The 23,867-nt window shown below is 43.2% G+C and overlaps 1 long non-coding RNA gene across 4 annotated transcripts in view; it reads right to left on the bottom strand.

The window, feature by feature from the left end:
• LOC126473996 (uncharacterized) overlaps positions 1-23,472 on the bottom strand; it is a 109,502-nt gene extending 86,030 nt beyond the window's left edge. For all 4 annotated transcript variants that reach the window (XR_007586551.1, XR_007586549.1, XR_007586550.1 and 1 more), the window contains exon 1: positions 23,154-23,472. This is a non-coding gene — a long non-coding RNA (uncharacterized LOC126473996). The remainder of the gene's footprint in view (positions 1-23,153) is intronic.
• Between the last annotated feature and the right edge of the window lie 395 nt (positions 23,473-23,867).

The following is a 23,867-nucleotide window of genomic DNA, read 5'->3' as shown; positions in this document are numbered from 1 at the left end:
AACTCGTTCCACACTCTCTGTAGCATATCAGGCGTAACAGTTTGGATTTCTCCTTTCAAATCATCAATGGTGGCTGGGAGAGGTGGCCGAAACACCATATCCTTAACATACCGCCATAAGAAAAAATCGCAGGGGGTAAGACCAGGGCTTCTTGGAGGCCAGTGATGAAGTGCTCTGTCACGGGCTGCCTGGCGGCCGATCCATCGCCTCGGGTAGTTGACGTTCAGGTTTCATAACCAACCTTTTTCGTAGGACTCTCCATACAGTTGATTGTGGAATTTGCAGCTCTCTGCTAACTCTGCAAGTCGATTTTCCTGGGCTGCGAACAAATGCTTGCTGGATGCGTGCTACATTTTCATCACTTGTTCTCGGCCGTCCAGAACTTTTCCCTTTGCACAAACACCCATTCTCTGTAAAATGTTTATACCAACGTTTAATACACCACCTATCAGGAGGTTTAACACCATACTTCGTTCGAAATGCACGCTGAACAACTGTCGTCGATTCACTTCTGCCGTACTGAATAACACAAAAAGCTTTCTGTTGAGCGGTCGCCATCTTAGCATCAACTGACGCTGACGCCTAGTCAACAGCGCCTCAAGCGAACAAATGTACAACTAAATGAAACTTTATAGCTCCCTTAATTCGCCGACAGATAGTGCTTAGCTCTGCCTTTTGTCGTTGCAGAGTTCTAAATTCCTAAAGTTGTGGTATTCTTTTTGAATCACCCTGTATATCACACAGCCAGTTCCTTTGAGGACCATAGAACTGACAAACCTACAACGACAACGACATGGCTATGTTACAGGAGCAGCAGCTGGCCCAGGAGACATTGTCGGCCCAGCAGCAGCAGCGCTCACCACCTCGACAGGACTGACCAGTCTATGACAATCTGGCATTGCTTCTATGGTACTGATGCATAATACCCAACCGCTTACATAACCTTACCTTGCACGATTTGTCGCAGATAGCAAGAAACCGCTACTGCCCGTACTACCCAACCTGACGCTGTCGCAGATATTTTTTTCCCTTGGCACTTGCCTTGGCACTTTTTCCCCTCTGCCCTTCAAACCGCTCTTCTTTCAAGCTTGATTCTGTCAAGCTTTTTCGACCACTCCTATCACCCAGATGCGCCCGTATTAATGGGTAATCTTACCCAGACGTACGGATAACATCGCAGTTCCTCACTCCTGCGACTCCTCGATTCTAAATACTAACAATGCAGAGGTGACAGTAGACCTTTTAAGTTGGTCACCATGCTTATTCGAGCGTGTGGAGGGGCTCACACACACACAAAAAAAAATGTCTGAAGTAGTGCTGCAGAGGGTTGACACCATGTAGCTTGCAGGGCTGTCTATAAATCAGTAAGAGTATGAAGTGGTGGAGATCTCTTCTGAACAGCACGTTGCAAGGCATACCAGATATGCTCAATAATATTCGTGTCTTTGAACCATTTTTGTCTGAGGGGTTTGGTGGCCAGCGGAAGTGTGAAGAGTGTTCCTGGAGCCACTCTGTAGCAATTATGTACGTGTGGGGTGTCACATTGTCCAGATGGAATAGTCCAAGTTCGTTAGAATGCACAATGGACGTGAATGGATACAGGTGATCAGACATGAAGCTTACGTAGTGTCACCTGTCAGAGTCGTATCTAGGCGTACCAGGTGTCCCATAGTACTCCAACTGCATACACCTCACACCATTACAGAGCCTCCACCGGCTTCAATAGTCTCCTGATGACATGCAGGGTCTACGGATTCACGAGGTTGTCTCCATACACGTACACGTCCATCCGCTCGCTACAATTTGTAACGAGACTCGTCCGACCAGGCAACATGTTTCCAGTCATAAACAGTCCAATGTCGATGTTGACGGGCCCAGGCGAGGCGTCGCGCAGTCATCAAGGATACACGAGTGGGCCTTCGGCTCCGAAAGCCCATATCGATAATGTTTCGTTGAATGGTTCGCAGGCTGCATGGTTCCGCAGCAGTTTGCGGAAGGGTTGCTCTTTTGTCACGTTGAACGATTCTCTTGAGTGGTCGTTGGTTCCGTTCTTGCAGGATCTTTTTCCGGCCGCAGCGATGTCGGGGATTTGATGTTTTTCCGGATTCCTGATATTCACGGTACATTCGTGAAATGATCGTACGGAAGAATCCCCACTTCATCGCTACCTCTGAGATGCTGTGTCACATCGCTCGTTCAAGGACTATAACACCACGTTCAAACTCACTTAAATCTTAATAACCTGCCATTGTAGCAGGAATAACCGATCTAACAACTGAGCCAGACACTTGTTGTCTTATAGGCGTTGCCGACTGCAGCGCCGTGTTCTGTGTGTTTACATATCTCCGTATTTGAATACGCACGCCTGTACCAGTTTCTTTGGCGCTTCAGCGTAGTGTGACGACATTCGCCGTAGACGATACTCACATTTTCGACTGTCGTATGCATTTTGAAAGTCTCAGTACCTTTACTAACAAGTCATCTGATTGCTACAGCAGCAGAGCACAGACTGATTTTCTTCAAGCGCACAGATTAACACAAGAACCAAACCTGACTTACGTGTTTCGTGGAACCTCTTCTCCTGACGGCGGGACAGTGGTTTGCGGTGCTGTTATCTTGATGCTGTGTGGTCAAGTCCCATACATGGTATGCCGTTGAAAATCATAATTTTAGATAAAATTATTGGGAACAGCGATCTTTCAATAAAGGAATATTATTAAAAAACGGTCTTGATCACACAGTCATTTATTAAAAATGTGAACAGATTCGGCCTCTGGTTGTAGGCCATATTAAGATAAACGCTCCATCTGGCTGTCGATGATGACGCTTGGGAAGTTTATAGTTCCATTAGAAAGAAACGAAGTCGCTGTCGTAATTCTGCGATTACAAAGTGATAAAGATTACTTGAAAACGTCAGGAAATTCGCCATACTATTCGCTACAACGTGGCGAAAACCACACCTCGATGTATTTATTAATTCCGGATATACATTCTATGACAAAAAAAAAATCCACTTCGAAGGAATAATCCGAATTCGATGGAAAGCGGTAGATGTGATATACATGTAGACAGAAACAAATGATTGTAATTTCAGTGAAAAAATGGTTCTAAGCGCTATGGGAAGTAATTTCTGAGGTCATCAGTCCCCTAGAACTTAGAACTACTTAAACCTAATTAATCTAAGGACATCACACACATCCATGCCCGAGGCAGTATTCGAACCTGCGACCGTAGCGGTCGCGCGATTTCAGACTGTAGCGCCTAGAAACGCTCGGCCACCCAGGCCGGCATTGTAATTTCAGTAAAACTGAATGATTTATTCAAGAGAAGGAGCTTTACAAATTGAGCAAGTCAATAACGCATTGGTCCACCCCTGGCCCTTATACAAGCAGTTACTCGGCTTGGCATTGATTGATAGAGTTGTTGGATGCTCTCCTGAGGGTTATCGTGTCAGATTATGTCCGACTGGCGCATCAGATCGTCAAAATCCAGAGATGGTTGGAGGGCCCTGCCCATAATGCTCCAAAATTTCTCTACTGAGAAGAGATCATGCCACCTTGGTGACCGATTTACTGTTTGGCAAGCAAGAAGACAAGCACCAGAACCTCTCGCCATGCGTGGGGAGCATTACCTCGCTGAAGTATAAGCCCAAGATGGTTCGACATGAAGGGAAACAAAACGGGGCATGGAAAGAAATGGCACCAAAGACCATCGCTCCCCGTCGCCAGGCTGTAGGCAGATAATAGGCAGGCTTGTCTCCCACCACTTTTTAGGGCGTCTCCAGAGACATCCTCACTGTTCATCGGGCCCCGTTCGAAGTGGGGCTCGTCACCGATTACAACTGTGCTCCAGTCATATAGATTTCAGGCCAAAGAAGTTTCTGGAGACGTCCCAGACGATGGTGGGATAGTGCAGGGTGATACTATTCTCACACAACGCACCTGTCGCGCAGGGCAGCCTATATGGCTTGTGTTTAAAAAGATTCACGTCAGTATCTCCTTAACTATTATAGACTCCCCTCCCCCACTCCCCTATGTTGGTCGTCTCAGGACAAGAAGTTTGTGTGCCAAATTTGGTCCACTTCGCTCCAGAGGCCTGGAAGAAGGTCCCATTATGCATAGATATTCTGCGCTTTCCGTATTTTAAGACTAGCCTTTTCCCTGCTGCTTCGCCTGCATACGTGTATGTCACGTACACACTGATAAGCGAAAACATCACGACCACTTGCTTAATAGCTTGTTTGTCCGTCTTTGGAACGAAATACAGCATTGATTCTGCGTCTCAGGGATCCGAAGGTTTGTTGGTAGTTTTCTGGAGGTATGTGGCATTAGATACCTGCCCACAGGTCATGTAATTCGCGTAAATAACGGGCCGCTGATTTGCGTACGCGGTGATGGCTCCCAATACTGACCCTGATGGATTCCGTAGGATTTACGTCAGGCGCATTTGGTCGCCGAGACATCATCGTCAGTTGCTCCTCAAACCACTGCAGCTTATTCCTGGCTTCGAAAGATGGACAGTTATACTGCTGAAAGATGACTTCGCCGTCGGGGAAGACATCAATCATGAAGTAACGCAGATGATTTGCAGCTGTCAGGGTGTCTTCGATTACTACCACAGGTTCCATGCAAGCGTAGGAGAATGTCTTCCATAATATAATGCTACTCCCGCGAGCCTGCATCCAAGGGCGCTGCATGTTTCGAGCCGCCGTTCATCTCGATGACGGCGTTTGTGGAGACGACCATCGACCTAGTGTAGCAAAAATGTTGTTCACCTGAAGAGCCGACACGTTTCCATTGATCGACGGTAGAATCCAGATCGTCCCGTGCCTACTGCAATCGTACTTGACGATGTAGTTGGGTCAACATGTGAACACATAAGGGTGCGGAGCTGCATTTTCAACAATGTACTATGAACAGTGGGCTCCGAAACATTGGTACGTGCACAAGCATTGTGCTTTTTCGGCAGAGATGCCACAGATCACCATCTATCCTACTTTACAGAGTAGACAAGCCTCCACACCACAAATTCTATGAGGAGTCGTGGACGTCCAACCATTTAGCTCCTAGTGGTAGTTTCACTGTCCTTCTACCTCTTTCTGTGGAAGCTTACGACAGTAGCACTTGAACATTCGACCAGCTTCGCCGTTTTCAAGATAGTTGTTCACAGACTCTGCGTAATAATAATCTGCCCTTTGCCAAAGTCGCTTATCTCTCTGGATTTCCACATTTGCAACCCATATCTTCGTTAGGGTGATACCAGATCCGTGCCTGCACTGCTTACATACTTTTGTTATCGCGTCATGTACCCGCAACGCCACCAGGCGTCATCGAATATCATGGTGGCCAGTGGTCCTAATGTCTTAGCTTATCAGTGTAATGTGCACATCTCTTCATCCATCTCCTATTTGCCCCTCTCTGCTCATAATCACCTTGCCTCCTTATCCGTGCATCTCCTCCTCCCACCTCTCAGTTTATCTCCTCGTTTCTCCCCTCTTTCTGTACATCTCTTCCTCCTCCTTCTGTCCATCTCATCCTCCCCTATTTCTGTCCATCTCGTGTTACATCCTCTCTCTCTCTCTCTATCTGTCTAGCTCCTCCTTCTCCTCCCTCTCTTAACATATACTCCAGTCGCCTCTCTTCCTACCTATGCCTCTCATCCCCCTCTCCATATCCATTCCCTCCTGCATCTGTAAGCAATCGTCGATGCATCAAAACTATGCAAGAGCCCTCAATAGTTCCCTGTGGTACTCATTTTACTCTTTAGATGTCATACCTTTACTCTCTCAAATTGGACACCTAATCCATTGTAACTATTTTATACTTTTATTAATTCCAAATAACTGCTTTCAGCTTTTATTTTTAAAAGCATGCAGTTGCAATACTGAGACAAGTCAGAATGTAACTACTCGTATTTTAAACCAAACCAAGTTAACAGATTTTCGGATTGCACGTTTTTATAATATTACGACACGCCCAATTTCTCATGACGTCACTGGGCGTAAATGTTTTAAAACTCACTTGACTTTGTTGCGTTATTGTTTACTTTTATCATATAATTTTGAAATACACCAGATAACCGTTTTAAGCTAAATCATGTCAACAGTTCTAAAGTATCGGACTGTACAATTTTTATTAATACGACAAGCTCATTTTTCTGATGACGCCATTGGGTGCGATGCTTCTTTAATACTTCTACTGTTTTTATCATTTGACGTTGCTTCTCTACAGCATAACGTAAGTTGTTTACTATTTCTGCAATTGTACTGTACATGTACACTATGTGATCAAAAGTATCCGGACACCCCCAAAAACATACGTTTTGCATATTAGGTGCAGTGTGCTGCCACTTATTGCCGGGTAATCATATCAGTGACTCAGTAATCATTAGACATCGTGAGGGAGCAGAATGGGGCGCTCTGCGGAACTCACGAACTTCGAATGGGGTCAGGTGATTGGGTGTCACTTGTCTCATACGCCTGTACGCGAGATTTCCACACTCCTAAACATCCCTAGGTCCACGATTTCCGATGTGACAGTGAAGTGGAAACGTGAAGGGACACGTACACCACAAAAGCGTACAGACCGACAGTCGAACAGTGTCGTAACGTGTAATAGGCAGACATCTATCCAGAACATCACACAGGAATTCCACATTGCACCAGGATCCACTGCAAGTACTATGACAGTTAGGTGGGACGTGAGAAAACTTGGTCGAGCGGCTGCTCGTAAGCCACACATCACGCCGGTAAATGCCAAACGACGCCTCGCTTTGTGTAAGAAGCGTAAACATTGGACGATTGAACAGTGGAAAAACGTTGTGTGGAGTGAAGAATCACGGTACACAATGTGGCGATCCGATGGCAGGGTGTGGATATGGCGAATGCCCGGTGAACGTCATCTGCCAACAATAAAATTCGGAGGCGATAGTGTTATGAGGTAGTCGTGTTTTTCATTGAGGGGACTTGCACCCCTTGCTGTTTTGCGTGGCACTATCACAGCACAGGCCTACATTGATGTTCTAAGCACCTTCGTCCTTCCCACTGCTGAGCAATTCAGGGATGGCGACTGCATCTTTCAACACGATCGAACACCTGTTCATAATGCACGGCCTGTGGCGGAGTTGTTACACGACAATAACATCCCTGTAATCGACTGGCCTGCAGAGAGTCCTGACCTGAATCCTATAGAACACCTATGGGATGTTTTGGAACGCCGACTTCGTGCCAGGCCTCACCGACCGAGATCGATATCTCTCCTCAGTGCAGCACTCCGTAAAGAATGGGCTACCATTCCCCGAGAAACCTACCAGCACCTGATTGATCGTATGCCGGCGGGAGTGGAAGCTGTCATCAAGGCTAAGGGTGGGCCAACACCATATTGAATTCCAGCATTACTGATGGAGGGCGCCACAAACTTGTAAGTCATTTTCAGCCACGTGTCCGGATGCTTTTGATCACATCATGTATCTTCCTATAAGTCTTATAGGCTGTGGGTCCACGTGAAGGAAAAAATCGTAGATATTACAATGGTTACATGTTCCCTGCGTAACTTTATGTCACAAGTTAAAGCAAGTAGCCGCTCATACTTCCCTGGGATCGACAGATATATCTCAGCTGCCATGTGAGGCCGGCCGTTGTGGCCGACCGTTTCTGGGCGCTTCATTCTGGTATCACGCGACCGCTACGGTCGCAGGTTCGAATCCTGCCTCGGACATGGATGTGTGTGATGTCCTTAGGATAGTTAGGTTTAAGTAGTTTTAAGTTCTAGGGGACTGATGACCTCTGATGTTAAAGGGGGTAGGACGTCAAACGGGCCGTCTTGGAGCAAGAGAGACACCGCAGGACATTTTAATTTCCACTGTCTATACTTTTACGAATAAATTCATAAAACTTTCTCAGCATGACCAGGAAGGATTCAGGATTCACAATCATAGCACTGGAAGTTCAAAAAAATAAGAGAATAAAACAGAAAACAGAAAAAAAAATTTTACATATCTAAGTTCATCATTTTTTCACTTTATCGGCTGCGTTTGTTGCTATAGGTACACGTTTCTTCATAAGTAAGAGAGATTCTTCGATGAATTTTGCACAGCATACAAACCATACTTACAGGTGTATGAAACTCTAGAAATTTATGAAAAAATGGATGTGCTGTTACATTTTAAACTTTATGTTTAGAAGAAACTCAAATTATTAATTATCTCAATGTTTACCACAGTTTTTAATAGATTGGGAAAATTCTACTTATGAAGAAAAGTGTGCCAATAGCAACAACTGCAGCGAATGGTAAGTGAACATAAGGTGAAATACAAATGTAAAAAAATAAATTATTTTGAACTTCCACCACTATAAGTGTAAATCCTGAATCCTTTGTGGTCATTCTGACAAAGTTTTATGCATTTACTTTTAAAAGTATAGACAGTGGAACTTAAAAATTCGTGTGGTGTCTCTCCTGCTCCAAGTCGTCCCGTTTGACGTCCTACCCCTCTTAAGTCTCATAGTGCTCAGAACCATTTTTTTGCTCATGTGAGTTCACTCCAGTTGCTACGTACTGTTCCCTATCTGACCTGAAATTACGAAACCAGTACCATAACTTAGGCGATTGTCCATAGGCTAGCAATTCGATTAGAAACCCTTTTCGAGGAACAAAACTATAGGAACATGGAATGCCCTTGAGTTCTTCTGTGTTTGAGTGTCGATAACACTCGTCAGACAACAAGCCTTGTTTCACAAGAATATTTTCTCACATTCGTGAAACTAAACGCTAGAGAGATATCAAATCAGCAACAATTTCCCAATAAGTAGACTAGTAGTGTCTGATTCTGTGCAGTGTGATGGTTCCAGTGAATGACAAAGCTCCGTTTGGTGGTACGGTAACAAAAACCGGAACAAAGAGCTGGCCACTTAGAACCCGGCGGACGTGTCGGTGGGCGGACTATTTTGGGCCGGTGCGTGGCTGGCGCGTGACGCGCCACTTTGCAATGCCAACCGGTGCGTGCCGGCGTCCGCCCACACACACACACACACACACACACACAGATACCTGCCCGGGGCCAGGGCGTGGCGGCCCGTGCGCCCCTGCCGGCCCGCGGTAGGCTGCCCGCAGCACACGCGACCTCCTGCTTGGTCCGCCCTAATGTCGCATCCGGCAAGAGACCTGCCCGCTCGTGGCCCTGCCGTCTGCAGTTACGAGGGCCATTCAGTAAACAATAACACACAGTTTTCTTCTCAGGACGTTTGGGGACAATGTCAATCAACATTTCTTTTAGATGTACCATTCTTCGACATAAGTTCCATCGTGTTCTATGGCCATATGCCAGTGGCATGTAAGAGTATCTATCCTCTCATGGTAAAAGCACTTGTCCTTGCTCATAGCCACGTTTTCACTGCATTAACAACATCTAATCACCTTCACGTGTTCCACGGTGTAATGTAACGGACTACTGAAACTACCGATACCACCAGCTGGCGAGGTGTGCGGTGCCGTCAATCAACTTGAAGGAGCAAGTGAACTTTAACTACGTAAACATAAACATATTATTTTGTTACAAAACTGTTAATACGAGGACAATCATGAGGTATATTGCCACAGAACTATATTATAAACACTTTTCATTTTTCATACTATGTTTTTCATATATGTATACGTGCGATGTGTAAAATATCGATATACAACCAAGGCTGGCAGTACTGCACAGTTAGTAAGCTCTGTGAACAGGAGCCGGTGGTTGGCGGGTGTAGAGACAATAGGCAGTTGGTGTTGAGACGTCTTGTAATACTCTTGCTTTGAGAAGGTCAAGGAAAGAGGGAACGAAATGATGTATTGGAAAAGCTGTTGCATTGAAAATTATTGAATATCGTCACGATCAGCATTTATAAAATAAAAGTTGGAAGTTCAAATATGTGTCAGTTCTTACGCAACAGAATACACACCCTAGACCTCAAATTGATTTAACAAACAGCGGATGGCGAGACTCATCACTGGATCACGAGCGTGTAACAACGACCAATAAAGGTAAGAAAGTTATATTACTCTAAATTCAAACTGTGACGATACCTTTCTTTCTCCATGTCTTCAATCCTGTATGTACTCTGTTGTTAGAATGAACAGCTTGACGGGGACTTGTGGCCAACTAGGCACACCAGGGAGACTACACTGGTTTAAAATGATAATTAGTAGCTTAATATGCTACTATTGATAATAATTAATACTTGTCCCCCGGAGAAAGAGGTGCATTACAACGGGGAGAAACCTGAAGTGGGCGAAACCGCTGGAAGTCTGAGGGCGCCAGGTCAGGGCTGAATGGTGGATGAGGCAGTGATGTCCATTCTATTTTAGCAGCGCGTCCTCACGTTCTGAGATACATGCGTGGACGCGCATTGTCGTCTTGGAGCATGATATCTGTTGGATTCTTTGCAGACCGAACACGTCAGAAGTGGCTCTTGAGTTTGTACAGAGTCTTCACGTACGTCTTTAGACTAATGAGTGTTTTGGCAGCACATCTATGAGAATGGCACCATCACTATCTCAAAAGACTGTCACCATGACATTACCAGCAAAATGGCCTGCCTTAATTTTCACCTGTTTTGGTGATTGTGGGCGGTACCGCTCTACTGACTACCTTTTTGTTTCTGGCTCAAAGTGCCCAGGTTTCGTCATTTGTAACAACGCGTGGCAGAAAGGCCCCTCCACTGACCTGAAACTGCTCCAGCACTTCAGATGAAGCGGTTTTTCTTTGAATCTTGTGGGCTGTTGTGAGCATTGGTGGAGCCCTTCTTGAGGATACCTTTGAATATCCAAGAGTCTCTGTCGTAGGAAACGCGCTTCCAATACTCACCGACAGCTTAGCGCCAATTTCCGAGTTGTGATGCACCTATCTGCACGAATAATGGCACGATTCACCATTTCGTGACCGGTGACTGTCACAGGACGTCCAAAAATAATCGATCAAGTAGCTCAGTTTCTACACTTCCACCTACCTTCATCCATCGCGCAACAATAGTTCAATTAACTGTATACTTACCATGTAGTGCGCACGATCATTTGTGAATGTTCACAACGATTTCCTCTTCCGCAACTAAGAACTTAATTATAGCACGTTCCTTCTAACGAGTTCCTTGATGCTTTACCACGGCACAGCCATCTGTCGGAATTGTTCGAAATTTCGCACATGTGCAGCAGAAATGTCAAATTTGGAGCACGTAAAGAGACGTTTCGCTAGAGATATTTACGCCTCTAAAAAACTTGATGCGTTACTTACTGAATGACCCTCGTATTCTCATAACTGACGAAAGGGTGAGGCTATGCGAAAGACCAGCCTCATGTCTCTACACTACAAGATTCTCTCAGGCCAGATTGTTGAGCGCTATACAAGAAGGAAGAAAAGATAGAGGGGCCAGAAGTGCATTCCATCACACACCGTAAGGTTGCTTGCACAATGGTGACGTACGAGATGTGTCTAAAGGTAATGGGAGTATTTGATATATCCCCTGTTGTGTTAGTCCGATACGCGCGATTTTTTCTTTGTTATATTGGTGAGAAAGTTAGTTAAGTATCTATACAAGGTTAGCCATACCAGGTATTTAGACGTCAGGTGTCAAAAAATACACATGTTTTGGTAGTATCTGCGGTTACTTATTTTGTATAAAAATGAATCACAGAATTTGTATCAAATTTTACTGTAAGAACGGAATAAAATGCAGCAGAGTTTTAGAAATGTTAACTACTGGTGTTGGTGAGTCTCCTGTGAGTAAAAGAAGGGACTACGAGTGGTATAAGCGTTTAGAAGAAGGCAGTGGAGACGTTGAAGATGGCGAAAGCACCCGCACATCATCAACGTATGAAATCGTGGAAGAAGTGGAAGAAATGGTTATGAACCATCATCGAATCACAGTCAGAGACGACACTGATGATGTTGGCATATCATTGGCTCATGCCATACAATTTTTTCTGGTGTTTTTGATATGTGACGTGTGTCAGCTAAATTTTTGCAAAATTGTTGATTTTCGAACAAAAACAGCGATGAATGCAAATTGCTCAGAAGTTGCTAGATGAAGCCAGCGAAGATGCAGCTCTAATATATCGTGTCATAACAGGCGATGAAACAACAGGTGACGTGTTTCTTGCTGTTAGTAGTAGTTTATCTTGACACGAAATTGAAGTAGATAGTTCCAGTGAGTTAGTGTGGGCAGAAGTCATTGTTGGCAACCGGAATAAAATAATAATTGGATACTTTTACCGACCTCCCAATTCAGATTATACAGTTGCTGAAAGGTTCAAAGAAAACTTGAATTTGATTTCAAACACATGCACGACTGATACGATTATAGTTGGTGGTGACTTTAATTTACCCTCGATATTTCGGCTAAAATACATGTTTAATTCCGGAGGTACGCATAAAACATCATCCGAAATTGTGCTAAACGCATTCTCTGAAAATTATGTCGAGCATTAGCTCATGAGCCCACGCGAGTAGTAAACGGTTGTGAAAACACACTTGACCTCTTAGCAACAAATAATCTTGAGTTAATAATGAGCATCAAAACGGATACAGGGATTAGTGAACACAGGGTTGTCGTAACGAGATTGAACATTGTAACCCCCAAATCCTCCAAAAATAAACGAAAAATATACCTATTCTAAAAAGCAGATAAAAATTCACTTGACGCCTTCCTGAGAGACAATCTCCACTCCTTCTAAATTAATAAGTTTAGACCAGATGTGGCTTGAATTCAAAGAAATAGTATCAGCAGCAATTGAGAAACTTATACTAACGACGTATACAAACGACAAAGCTGATCCTCTTTGGTACACAAAACTAACCAGAAAACTGTTGCAGAAACAACAAAACAAACATGTCAAATTTAAAAAGACGCAAAATCCCCAAGACTGGCGATCCCTTACAGAAGCTCGAAATTTAACGCGGACTTCAATGCGAGATGCTTATAACAGTTTCCACAATGAAACTTTGTCTCGAAACTTGGCAGAAAATCCAAAGAGATTCTGGTCGTATGTGAAATATATTAGCGGCAAGACACAATCAATGCCTTCTCTGCGCAATAGCAATGGAGATACTAACGAAGACAGTGCTGCCAAAGCAGAGTTACTAAACACAGCCTTCCGAAGTGCCTTCACAAAAGACGACGAAGAAAATTTTTCAGAATACGAATCAAGAACAGCTGCCGACATGAGTAACGTAGAAGTAAATATCCTCGGAGTAACGAAGCAACAAATCACTTAATAAAAGCAAGTCTTCTGGTCCAGACTGTATACCAATTAGGTACTTATGAATAATATACAACAGTTCGCTTGACGAAAGATCCGTACCGAAAGACTGGAAAGTTGCACAAGTCACACCAATATTCAAGAAAGGTAGCAGGAGTAATCCAATAAATTACAGGCCCATATCTTTAACGTCGATATGCAGCAGAATTTTAGAACATATATTGTGTTCGAACATTATGAGTTATCTCGAAGAAAACGGTATATTGACACACAGTCCTCATGGATTTAGGAAACATCGTTCTTGTGAAACTCAACTAGCTCTTTATTCGCAATTATTTTTTGAGTGCTATTGACAAGGGATTTCAGACTGATTCCGTATTTCTGGATTTCGGGAAGGCTTTTGATACTGTGCCACACATGCGGCTGTGTGCTTATGGAATATCGTCTCAGTTATGTGACTATATTTGCGATTTCCTGTGAGAGAGGTCACAGTTCATAGTAATTGACGGAAAGTAATCGAGTAAAACAGAAGAAATTTCTGGCGTTCCCCAAAGTAGTGTGATAGACCCTTTGCTGTTCGTTATTTATATTAACGGTTTGGGATACAATCAGAGCAGCCGTCTTCGGTTGTTTGCAGATGAAGCTGTCGTTTATCGACTAATAAAGTCACCAGAAGATCAAAACAAACTGCAAAACGATTCAGAAAAATTATCTGATCGGTGCGGAAAGTGGCAGTTAACCCTAAATAACGAAAAGTGTGAGGTCATCTACATGAGTGCTAAAAGGAACTCGTTAAACTTCCGTTACACGATAAATCAGTCTAATCTAAAAGCCGTAAATTCAACTAAATACCTAGGTATTGAAATTACGAACAACTCAAATTGGAAGGAACACATAGAAAATGTTGTGGGAAGGCTAACCAAAGGCTGCGTTTTATTGGCAGGACACTTAGAAAATGTAACAGACCTACTAAGGAGACTGCATACACTACGCTTGGCTGTCCTCTTTTAGAGTACTGCTGCACGGTGTGGAATCCTTACCTGATACGACTGGCGGAGTGCATCGAAAAAGTTCAAATCGCGAAATATTGGAGAGAGTGTCACAGAAATGATATAGAATTTGGGCCGGACATCATTAAAAGAAAGGCGTTTTTGTTGCTATGGAACTTTCTCATGAAATTCCAATCACCAACTTTCTCTTCCGAATGCGAAAATATTTTGTTGACAGTGACCTGCATAGGGAGAAACGATCACCACGATAAAATAATGGAAATCAGAGCTCGTACGGACAGATATAGGTGTTCGTTCTTTCCGCGCGCTATACAAGTTTGGAATAATAGAGAATTGTGAAGGTGGTTCGATGAACCCTCTGCCAGGCAATTAAATGTGATTTTGCACAGTATCTATATAGATGTAGATGTAGAACAATTAGTTATGAGAATGCTCAAGATTCGAAATCCAGCAGCACATACTTTCTACCGCATTAATCAATGGAGGTACACATATACAGGTCCAAATCATACCCACCCTCAGGAAACGATGCAGGAGTCCCTCACGGTCGTCCTGAGCATTACCTCTGTGTTCCTCCATTATTGCCTTCGATCAGACGGCTTAGTCGTTCCAGTGGAAACGTTTAGTGTCGCGAAGACGGTAATGAAGTCGCAGTCTCAGTATTCGTGATACATAACCCCATGTTTCCAAAAATAAAGAACACGGTAAAGAGCCATCTTGTTACAAGCATAGGTGAGATTAAACGCGCTTCGCTGAGAGAGCTAACGTTATCTCAAACATCGAGGTTGTAATATTATTGGATTACAGCTACTTTGCACGTGAGATATTTGTCATTAAAGAAAAGGACAGCCAACGAGCTGTAGTTCGTAAAGATGCTAAGCATCACAGCGCGAGAGTAAAGAGATGAAATATTTTTTTAATGTGCACCTATATCAAAATGCGCGTCCAGCGTTTAAATACTCTAAATAAACACTATGACCCGCTGGACGCAGATATTTAAAATCATTGCCGCAGCGCTTGATAGCAAGAAACAGCGAAACAGAAGAAAGAACAATCTGTCTATTGTTAAGAAATATTCTAGAGCCTTCTTTATCCGTTGTACTTTTGGTCGACATGTTAAGACGTACTACATAGCATTGCTACAAGTTGTATTTTTATTTTGTGTAAAAACTATGTGAAACGACAATCAAACAGTTCGGTAACTCGGGTGGGGATACAATGTACTTACGCACACGCAAGGACATTTAATTTTAAGAAGGAACGGACTGACAAAGCAGCGATTGAAACTCCCTGGCAGATTAAAACTGTGTGCCGGACCGAGACTCGAACTCGGGACCTTTGCTTTCGCGGGCAAGTGCTCTACTGACAGAAGTAAAGCTGTGAGGACGGGGGGTGAGTCGTGCTTGGGTAGCTCAGATGGTAGAGCACTTGCCCGCGAAAGGCAGAGGTCCCGAGTTCAAGTCTCGTTCCGGCACACAGTTTTAATCTGCCAGGAAGTTTCATATCAGCGCACACTCCGCTGCAGAGTGAAAATCTCATTCTGAAAGCAGTGATTATTGGACTGCGCCATCCACAAAATAAATATCACATATAAGTCATTCATTTATTGTGTATTTGTCAATGTTCAGACGTTTAAAGCCAATTTGTTCAAAATATATTAATATTTAACGATGCAGTAATTTTCTTCTTATTCTTTTCTTTCACTAACCAAAAACGATGTTAAAATTGAATATGAGCTTCGTTACAGGTTCGCTCTTTATCGCGGTGTCTGGATTGTATTTGGGAGACTACTAATGTGTTCAACTTCCGATCTGTTAATTCCACTAATTGGCTTTCATTTTCATTTTTATATTCAAATAGGTCCCCTAGGTATTTTCATCGAAGATTATGATTGCGTGAAGGCAATCCGGGTCAAAAGTCAATTATTCGCGTAATCAATTCGTACGTCTCCTGACCACAATCGAGAACCGACGCATCGGTGATCAATTAATAATCTCTCTCTCTTTTAAACTTGTACTAAAAAACGGCCACAGAGGATAGTCGTAAGTATGCAATCCAGCGTTAGGTTGCATTTCATCAGTAAATATTACCAACCAACAGTTACAGCATCACTATTATTAATAAGCAAGTTCCTAACGCCAGGACTTCCAGAGCTGTGTCTGGACAAGTAAATAAAAATCTTTCCAAAAACAAACATTCCCGCTTTATTTGAGTATTCACTCGCGTCAGCTTCGGACACGGTTGTAACCTGTCTCATCTCTACAGGGGGAAAATATTTCCATCACCGTACTGCGAGTCTCACCCACAGAAAGTTTCAGATCCCAATCACTGGAACGCTCAAGATTCGAAACCCATCGGGACATACTTCCTACAGTATTAATTAAAGCAGGAATACACACACATGTCCAAATCAAACCCATACTCAGGAAACGATGCAGCAATCCAGAACTGACGGCCTGAGCACTGCCATTCCATTCCTCCATTACGTTGCCTCCAACACATCTTTCTAGTGCGGATTGTTGTGATGAGTGCTTATAGAGCGTTGTGCAGTTACCGTGTTGGTGTGGGTGAAGGGAAGGAAGCGGGTGCTTAAAGTACCCATCCGACGGACGGATCACTGTCAACCGCGTCACGGGTCACTGTAACGACGTGTGGAATTTAACCCAGGACATTGGCACAAAGTCTGGTGATTACACACTTCCTGCCAAATTCTCATGCTGAACAGCACCAAGGTTGGATACAGGTACCTCCGAGTCGAACGTCACAGCACACGTGCGCGTTAGCGATTTCGTCATGAACACCTCTACTCACGAGCGTTACGACACTACCCCTGCACCTTCGTCCGGCGGAATACGTCGTCCTGGCTAGACTTTCGGAAGAAGTGTAACTTTGTCTTCCAAAAATGTCGTCCAGAGCTGCGTTGGACATCGAAGAGTTGCTTCTGGATGGACTGGGAAAGTCGACAAGACTTAGCGGAGCCAGGGACACGTCTGAAGACGTCCAACGCCGCTCTGGACGAAATGTTAGGAACGATAGTTCGTGGAGCACGAGCGTACAACCCGAAAGATTCGCCAGCAACTAAAACAGATGGTGAGAGTTCAAATGGTTCAAATGGCTCTGAGCACTATGGGACTCAACTTCTGAGGTCATTAGTTCCCTAGAACTTAGAACTAGTTAAACCTAACTAACCTGTGGACGTGACACACATCCATGCCCGAGGCAGGATTCGAATCTGCGACCGTAGCGGTCTCGCGGTTCCAGACTGCAGCGCCTAGAACCGCACGACCACTTCGGCCGGCGTGGTGAGAGTCTCATCGTATAAATATACATTGTTATGGTCACACTGTCTCATGCAAAAGCTCTCCTTGTTAATAACCAACAACTCTACAAAACTTCTCTTCCCATCAACATTTATGATGGAGAAGATTCTGTCCATCTCATAAATAAATTTAATAAGTTGTCAGTATCCCGCGACGTGCGCTGCGTTATATTTCAAGAACAACGACGTGTACTATTTTCCACCTTCTTTCCATAAGTGGCCGCAGCCACTCAAAGTTTATGATTGTGATGTTTTTGCAATGTCGTGACGCACACATTCACACTACAGGCTGGTTTCTTACGCACAAAGCTGTGTTCTTGCAGATAATTTACGACGTCTTCCCATTTGTGTCAGTGGTAGTTACACGTCGACCTGCTGTAATCTTGTCGTTCTCAGGCAGAAATTGCGCACTACAGCCGAGGCCACGAACGCACCCTTTTAATGTGGCTCTCAATCCTGTTCGAATCGCAGTGCTGTAACTGATTTTCAAATGGTTCAAACGGTTCTGAGCACTGTGTGGCTTAACATCTGAGGTCATCAGTCCCCTAGAACTTAGAACTAGTTAAACCTAACTAACCTAAGGACAACACACACATCCGTGCCCGAGTCAGGATTCGAACTTGAGACCGTAGCGGCAGCGCGGTTCCAGACGGAATTGATTTTCAGCGGCAGTATAACTGGTGTGAAGCCATCACACAACTGTCATCCACCAAATATTGAGAATTTGCAGCTCAGTTGTCAGTTGTGTGATTATAGCCACAAACTGTTCCGAGACAACGTTATCCCATTTCAAGTGCTTAAAACTTTTTATGTGATTAGGCCTCGTCACAGTTGTGACTGCACCTCGGGAACGGTGGATGCATTGGTTTGTGATGTTTCATGTGTTATGGCTGAGTTGACAACGCACCTGTGCAGCTTGTTTTTAAGTTGTGACGAGGCCTAATGGCATTAAAAGTTCTAAGCGTCTGAAAATGGAATAACGTTGTCCCGAAACATATTGTGGCTATAATCACACGATTGATAAATGGGCTGAATATCCTAAAATTGCTTTCATCGGCAGTATTTGGTCTGCAAGAGCGGTGAGGTGGTCATGGCGGCGGCGTAAAATTCCCGACTACCAGACTTTGCACCCGTGTTCTGGAATAAATTCCAAACCTCTCCGTAGCGTCTAGAGGAGTGAGGGCATGGGACACTGTTGATGGCGACCCCTTTGTCAGGTAGAGGCGTTGCGTTTGGCTGACCCTTTGTTGTTACTATAGAGAAGTATGTTTATGCGCAACCACCTGATATCATCCTCGGGCTTTCTCATTATCAGCAAGAACATGAACAAGACAAAAACACTGCACTGCACACACTTCCATTAGTCACACACTCGACCGTTCCTTTTAACACACTTAACAGTCAGGTTTCCCCAAAAGCGTCAGTTATGAAAAGAAAAAAGAAAAGTCCCTTGCCAGCTCCCGAGCGACACGTCTCATTGGTTCGTCAGATAGAATCTTGTCTGTTTCATGGTCAATTGGGGACTCATGTAATGACGCCAAAAATTTTGAACTTTTGTGACAGTTTCAATACCAAACGACGCATTTTTTGAATTATTTGGTGTAAATTCATATAAATGAATGTTAGATAGGTCGACTGCAAGCTAACAAAAGTGGCCATAAATTGCTGCGGGGAAAAGAAACTAACGACAAACTGGCTTCTAGAAGTTACAAAGAAGCCCAGCAATAAACGATATTAAAGAAATATCAGCAGAAAGAAATGCTTTCAGAATCAAAGCATTAAAACTAAAGACGCTGAAAGACAGAAAGTTTAAAATAATGGGCGTTCGAAGGTCAGAATCAAGGGAGAAACGGGGAGTGTTTGAGGGAAAGATAACAACCAATGTGGAATACTTAAAATTAGTATATAGTCTTCAGTGTGGCTTAGTATGTAAATGTGTAAGAGAGTAAGTGGCAAGCTAAAAGCCCAGTCGTTCTAGGCTAAATCCTCATCCAGACGTCGGATTTTTTTATCTAATGTATCACGTCTTTCGACTCTGACAATGATTTGAAGATGTAGAAATAACAAATCGGACGGTGATTCGGAGCCAATTTGAAACTATTAGTTCCTTATAACTGGTTGGGCATGTGAGTTCAAAGGTCGGAACTAGCCACGGCGTAACACATCGGGTAGGAAAATTTGTGGTAAGGTCTTATGGGACCAAACTGCTAAGGTCATCGGTCTCTAAGCTTACACACTACTTAATCTAACTTAAACTAACTTTCGGAGAGGACAACACTCACATCCATGCTCGAAGGAAGACTCGAACCTCCGACGGGGGAATCCGCGCGAACCGTGACAAGACGCCCAGGCCGCGCGGCTACCCCACGCTGCCTCCGATAGGAGGATGATTAGTGAAAGACTGTGATGCTAAGAACAACTAGTTGGGGCAACAGCCTCCATAACTACATCTGCACACGTACTCGTCAAGCCACAGCGCTGTATGTGGTGAAGGCTACGTAGTGTATCACCAGTACCGTTTCCTCCAATTCATTTCAAATACAGTATGCGGAAAGAAAGGTTATTGACCACCTGTATGAGCCTGGTTACTTTAAATTATCTGGGTGACTACGCTGGATTTAAGTTGGAGGAACTGGATTTAAGTTGGGGGAAGTGATATGTTCCTTGACTCTTTCACGTAAGTGCAATCCGCCACGTCTTTCTTGTAGTGGCTCCCACTGCTGTTGGTCGAGCACCCCTGGTTACTATCACGCTTACTGAAGGAATACGTGACGAAGCTCGAAGGTCTTCTTTGAATTTTTTCAATAATTTAATTTTCTTAGTTAATTTATCTTTGTAACCATCCCAGACCTTCGAACAATATTAAAAAGTTGACCGAACGAAGTTGAATTACCTTTCATTACCACCACTAAATGTGAATCTGGGGCGTTAGTCTTCCGTCTTCCTCATGAATGTAATTATGTTTTCGCTTCACATTGAAAAGCCCAGGACACACACCTCTAGTTACTTGAAAGTTGCGACTGATAACAGCAGTTGATTGTCCATTTGCATAATCAAACTGCACGGATCCTTTCGTCTCTTTTCGCGCGTAACAGTGCGTTGGTTTATGTTGAAGGGAAGCTGGCAATCTTTGCCGTGGTGCAAATCATCATCAAGTATCTCTGAATTTCGTAGCAACGTTGCTTCGCTGCAAAGTAAGTAGAAGAATTTTCGGAATTCGCGAGCAACGTGTATTAAATAATTTTGCAATTACAGCGCTACTAAAGCGTAGTTACTAAACAAGGTTTTCCGAAATTTCCACATCAAAGAAGACGTAGTAAATGTTTTAAAATGCAAGTCAAGAACAACTGCCAGCATGACTAACTTTGAAGTAGAGCTATACCCCCGGTGTAGCGAAGCAATTTAAGGCACTTAATAATAGCAAATCTTCCAGTCACTTAGTAAAGGTAAATCTTCCGACCCGAACCAATTTTGGGTCTCCTTAATGATGTAGGAGTTCCATATTTAACAATCCTATACAACCACTCGCTTGGCGAAAGATGCATACCTAAGGACTGGAAAACTGCAGAGGTCACGTCAATACTCAAAAAAGGAAACGGACCTAATAGGCTGAATTGCAGACCCGTACCACTTACATAAATTTGCACTAAGATTTTGGTATATATACTGTGTTCGAACATTATGAAATATTTCAAAGAGAACATTCTGTTGACACATAGTCATACGGATTCAGAAAATATCATTCTTGTGAAACACAACTAGCATTTTATTCGCACAAAGTAATGAGTGGTATCGACAGGGGATCTCATGTTGATTCCATATTTCTTGATTTCCAGAACGCTTCTGACATCGTTCCTCACAGGAATATTCTAATCAGTTTGCATGCCTATGGGGTATCGTCTCAGTTATGCGACTGAATTCGTGATTTCCTGTCAAACAGAAAGTGACGGAAAATCACTGAATAAAACAGAAGTGATATCTGGCGTTCCCCAATGAAGCGTTGTAACCCCTCTTCTGTTCCTGATCTATATAAATGATTTAAGAGACCATCTGAGCAGCATCTTACATCGTTTGCGTATGGTGCTGTCATTCACCGTCTAGTAAACTCATCAGAAGATCAATGTGAATTATATAATGATTCAGACAAGATATACGTATGGTGTGAAAAGTGATAATTGGCCAAGAGGGGTAAAAAGTGTGAGGTTCTCCACACGAGTTCTAAAAAGAACCCGTTAAATTTCGGTAAAACGATAAATAACACAAATTTAAAGGGATTACAGTTACGAACAACTTAAATTGGTACCATCACATAGAAAATGTTGTGGGAAAACGAAGCAAAGACTGTGTTTTATTGGCAGAATACTTACAAGAAGCAAAAGAATGCGCTAAAGAGAATGGCAAGACTACATCTGCCTGTCCTTTGCTAGAGTACTGCTGTGTGATATGAGATCCTTACCAGATAGAATTAACGAAGGACGTCGAAAAAGTTCAAAGAAGGGCAGCTTGTTTTGTATTATCACGATACAGGGGAGTGAGTGTCACGGATATGACGGATGAGCTGGGACGGCAGTCATTAAAACAAAGCCGTTCGTCCGTTGCACCGAGACCTTTACACAAAATTTCAGTCACCAACTTTCTCCTGTCCGAAAATATTTTGTCGTCTCCCATCTATATAGGGAGAAATGACTATCGTAATAAAAAGGAAGGATTGAAGATTTGTGTTTAATGCCCCGTCGACAACGAGGTCATTAGAGACGGTCATAATAAAATAAGTGAATTCAGAGCTCGCACAGGAAGACTGAGCTGTTCATTTTTCTCACGTGCTGTTCGAGAGTGGAATGATCGAGAAATAGCCTGAAAATGGTTCCGTGAACATTCTATCATGCACTTGGATGCGAATTACAGAGTAGTGATGTAGATGTGTATGATGTCGTAGATCGTAACTTTACCCATCTTTTACGTTTTGACTTTATGAAATAATCATGTGATATTTTTCATTACTACCGAAGAAGATACGGAAAAATGAAGGTATTTAGTGAAATAAGAGTAATTCGTAGAAATGGTTCGACGAAGAGACCTTTGAAAAATTTGAAGAATTCTCAGTGGTACCAATATTATTGAAGAAGTGATGCATTAACTAAGAACTCAGACTTCCTCTAATACGAAAGGAGGAAGCGGAGACGTTGAGGATTCAGAAGCGCCACATGCATGTACAAAGAGATCTACAATGAAATAAAGACAAGTTGTTTAAGTTGGAATTTTACGCAATTCAATTCTAGAAGTGGAACAAATCGACCAAAACTAAGGAAAACACTAGAGAAAATGTTCGCCACATTAACGTAACTATTTGGTTGAGAACATTCGTCGTAGCAGAATACTGTGCCAAAATAAAGATACTCGTAATTCTTGGTCTGTTCCAAATAACCACGAAAATATATCTTATTCTTACAAATACATCGAAAGTAAAATTTACTAGAGTAAAACCTGACTACGTCAAAATTGAATTCATACGAAAGTGACAATACGGACATAATATTGTTATCCCTAAAAAGTTCCAACACGAACGAGGTCACTTTTTAAGTAGCACTGAGTACTCACGTTTTGCACGAAGGAAAAGACCCACTTCGTCGAAAACTAATCGGCGATTATGCATAGAGGCGTGTGTAACACTTGTAACGACGTCTCATTTTCCGTTGTAAAACAACTGATTTTCACTGAACACCTGAGGAAATATAAATAGTTCATGCAGCTGTTAAAGGTTATACCGCTCGACGTTTACACATTAACTTGAATTGTACGCGTCAGTAACTTCTGCCAAGCTAAGCGTCACACGCAATACGTAACTGCTTAGAACACTCGTCCCGAGCTTTGTTATTGCCACTGGATGCACAACTCACTTGCACGTCGTATCCTTATGGTAGACGGACTAACTATGAGAGGTGACTGCCACTTCTGTCTGTGCGTAAACGCACGGCTGACGCAATTTTCTGTCGAAACAGTGTCATTCTATTGAGTCATCCGAGGCTAACAGAGCACCAGGTAGTTTAACTCTTTGAAATATGGTGGCGTGAAAATCATACCATCTCTTCTAAATTTTCTCAGAAAACAAAATAGTGCTCTATCTTCTTAATCAAAATTTTACAGATTGATTTGTGGAAGGGGACCAAATAGCGAGGTCACCGGTCCCATCGGATTGGGGAAGAATGGGGAAGGAAATTGGCCGTGCCCTTTAAAAAGGAACCATCCCAGCATTTGCCTGAAGCGATTTAGGGAAACCAAGGAAACCTAAATCAGGATGGCCGGACGCGGGTT

This window comes from Schistocerca serialis, chromosome 4 (genome assembly GCF_023864345.2).
Source record: "Schistocerca serialis cubense isolate TAMUIC-IGC-003099 chromosome 4, iqSchSeri2.2, whole genome shotgun sequence".
NCBI classification, from domain to species: domain Eukaryota; kingdom Metazoa; phylum Arthropoda; class Insecta; order Orthoptera; family Acrididae; genus Schistocerca; species Schistocerca serialis.
The sequence above is the reverse complement of the archived record's forward strand: the minus strand, read 5'-3'. Positions and strand labels throughout refer to the sequence as shown.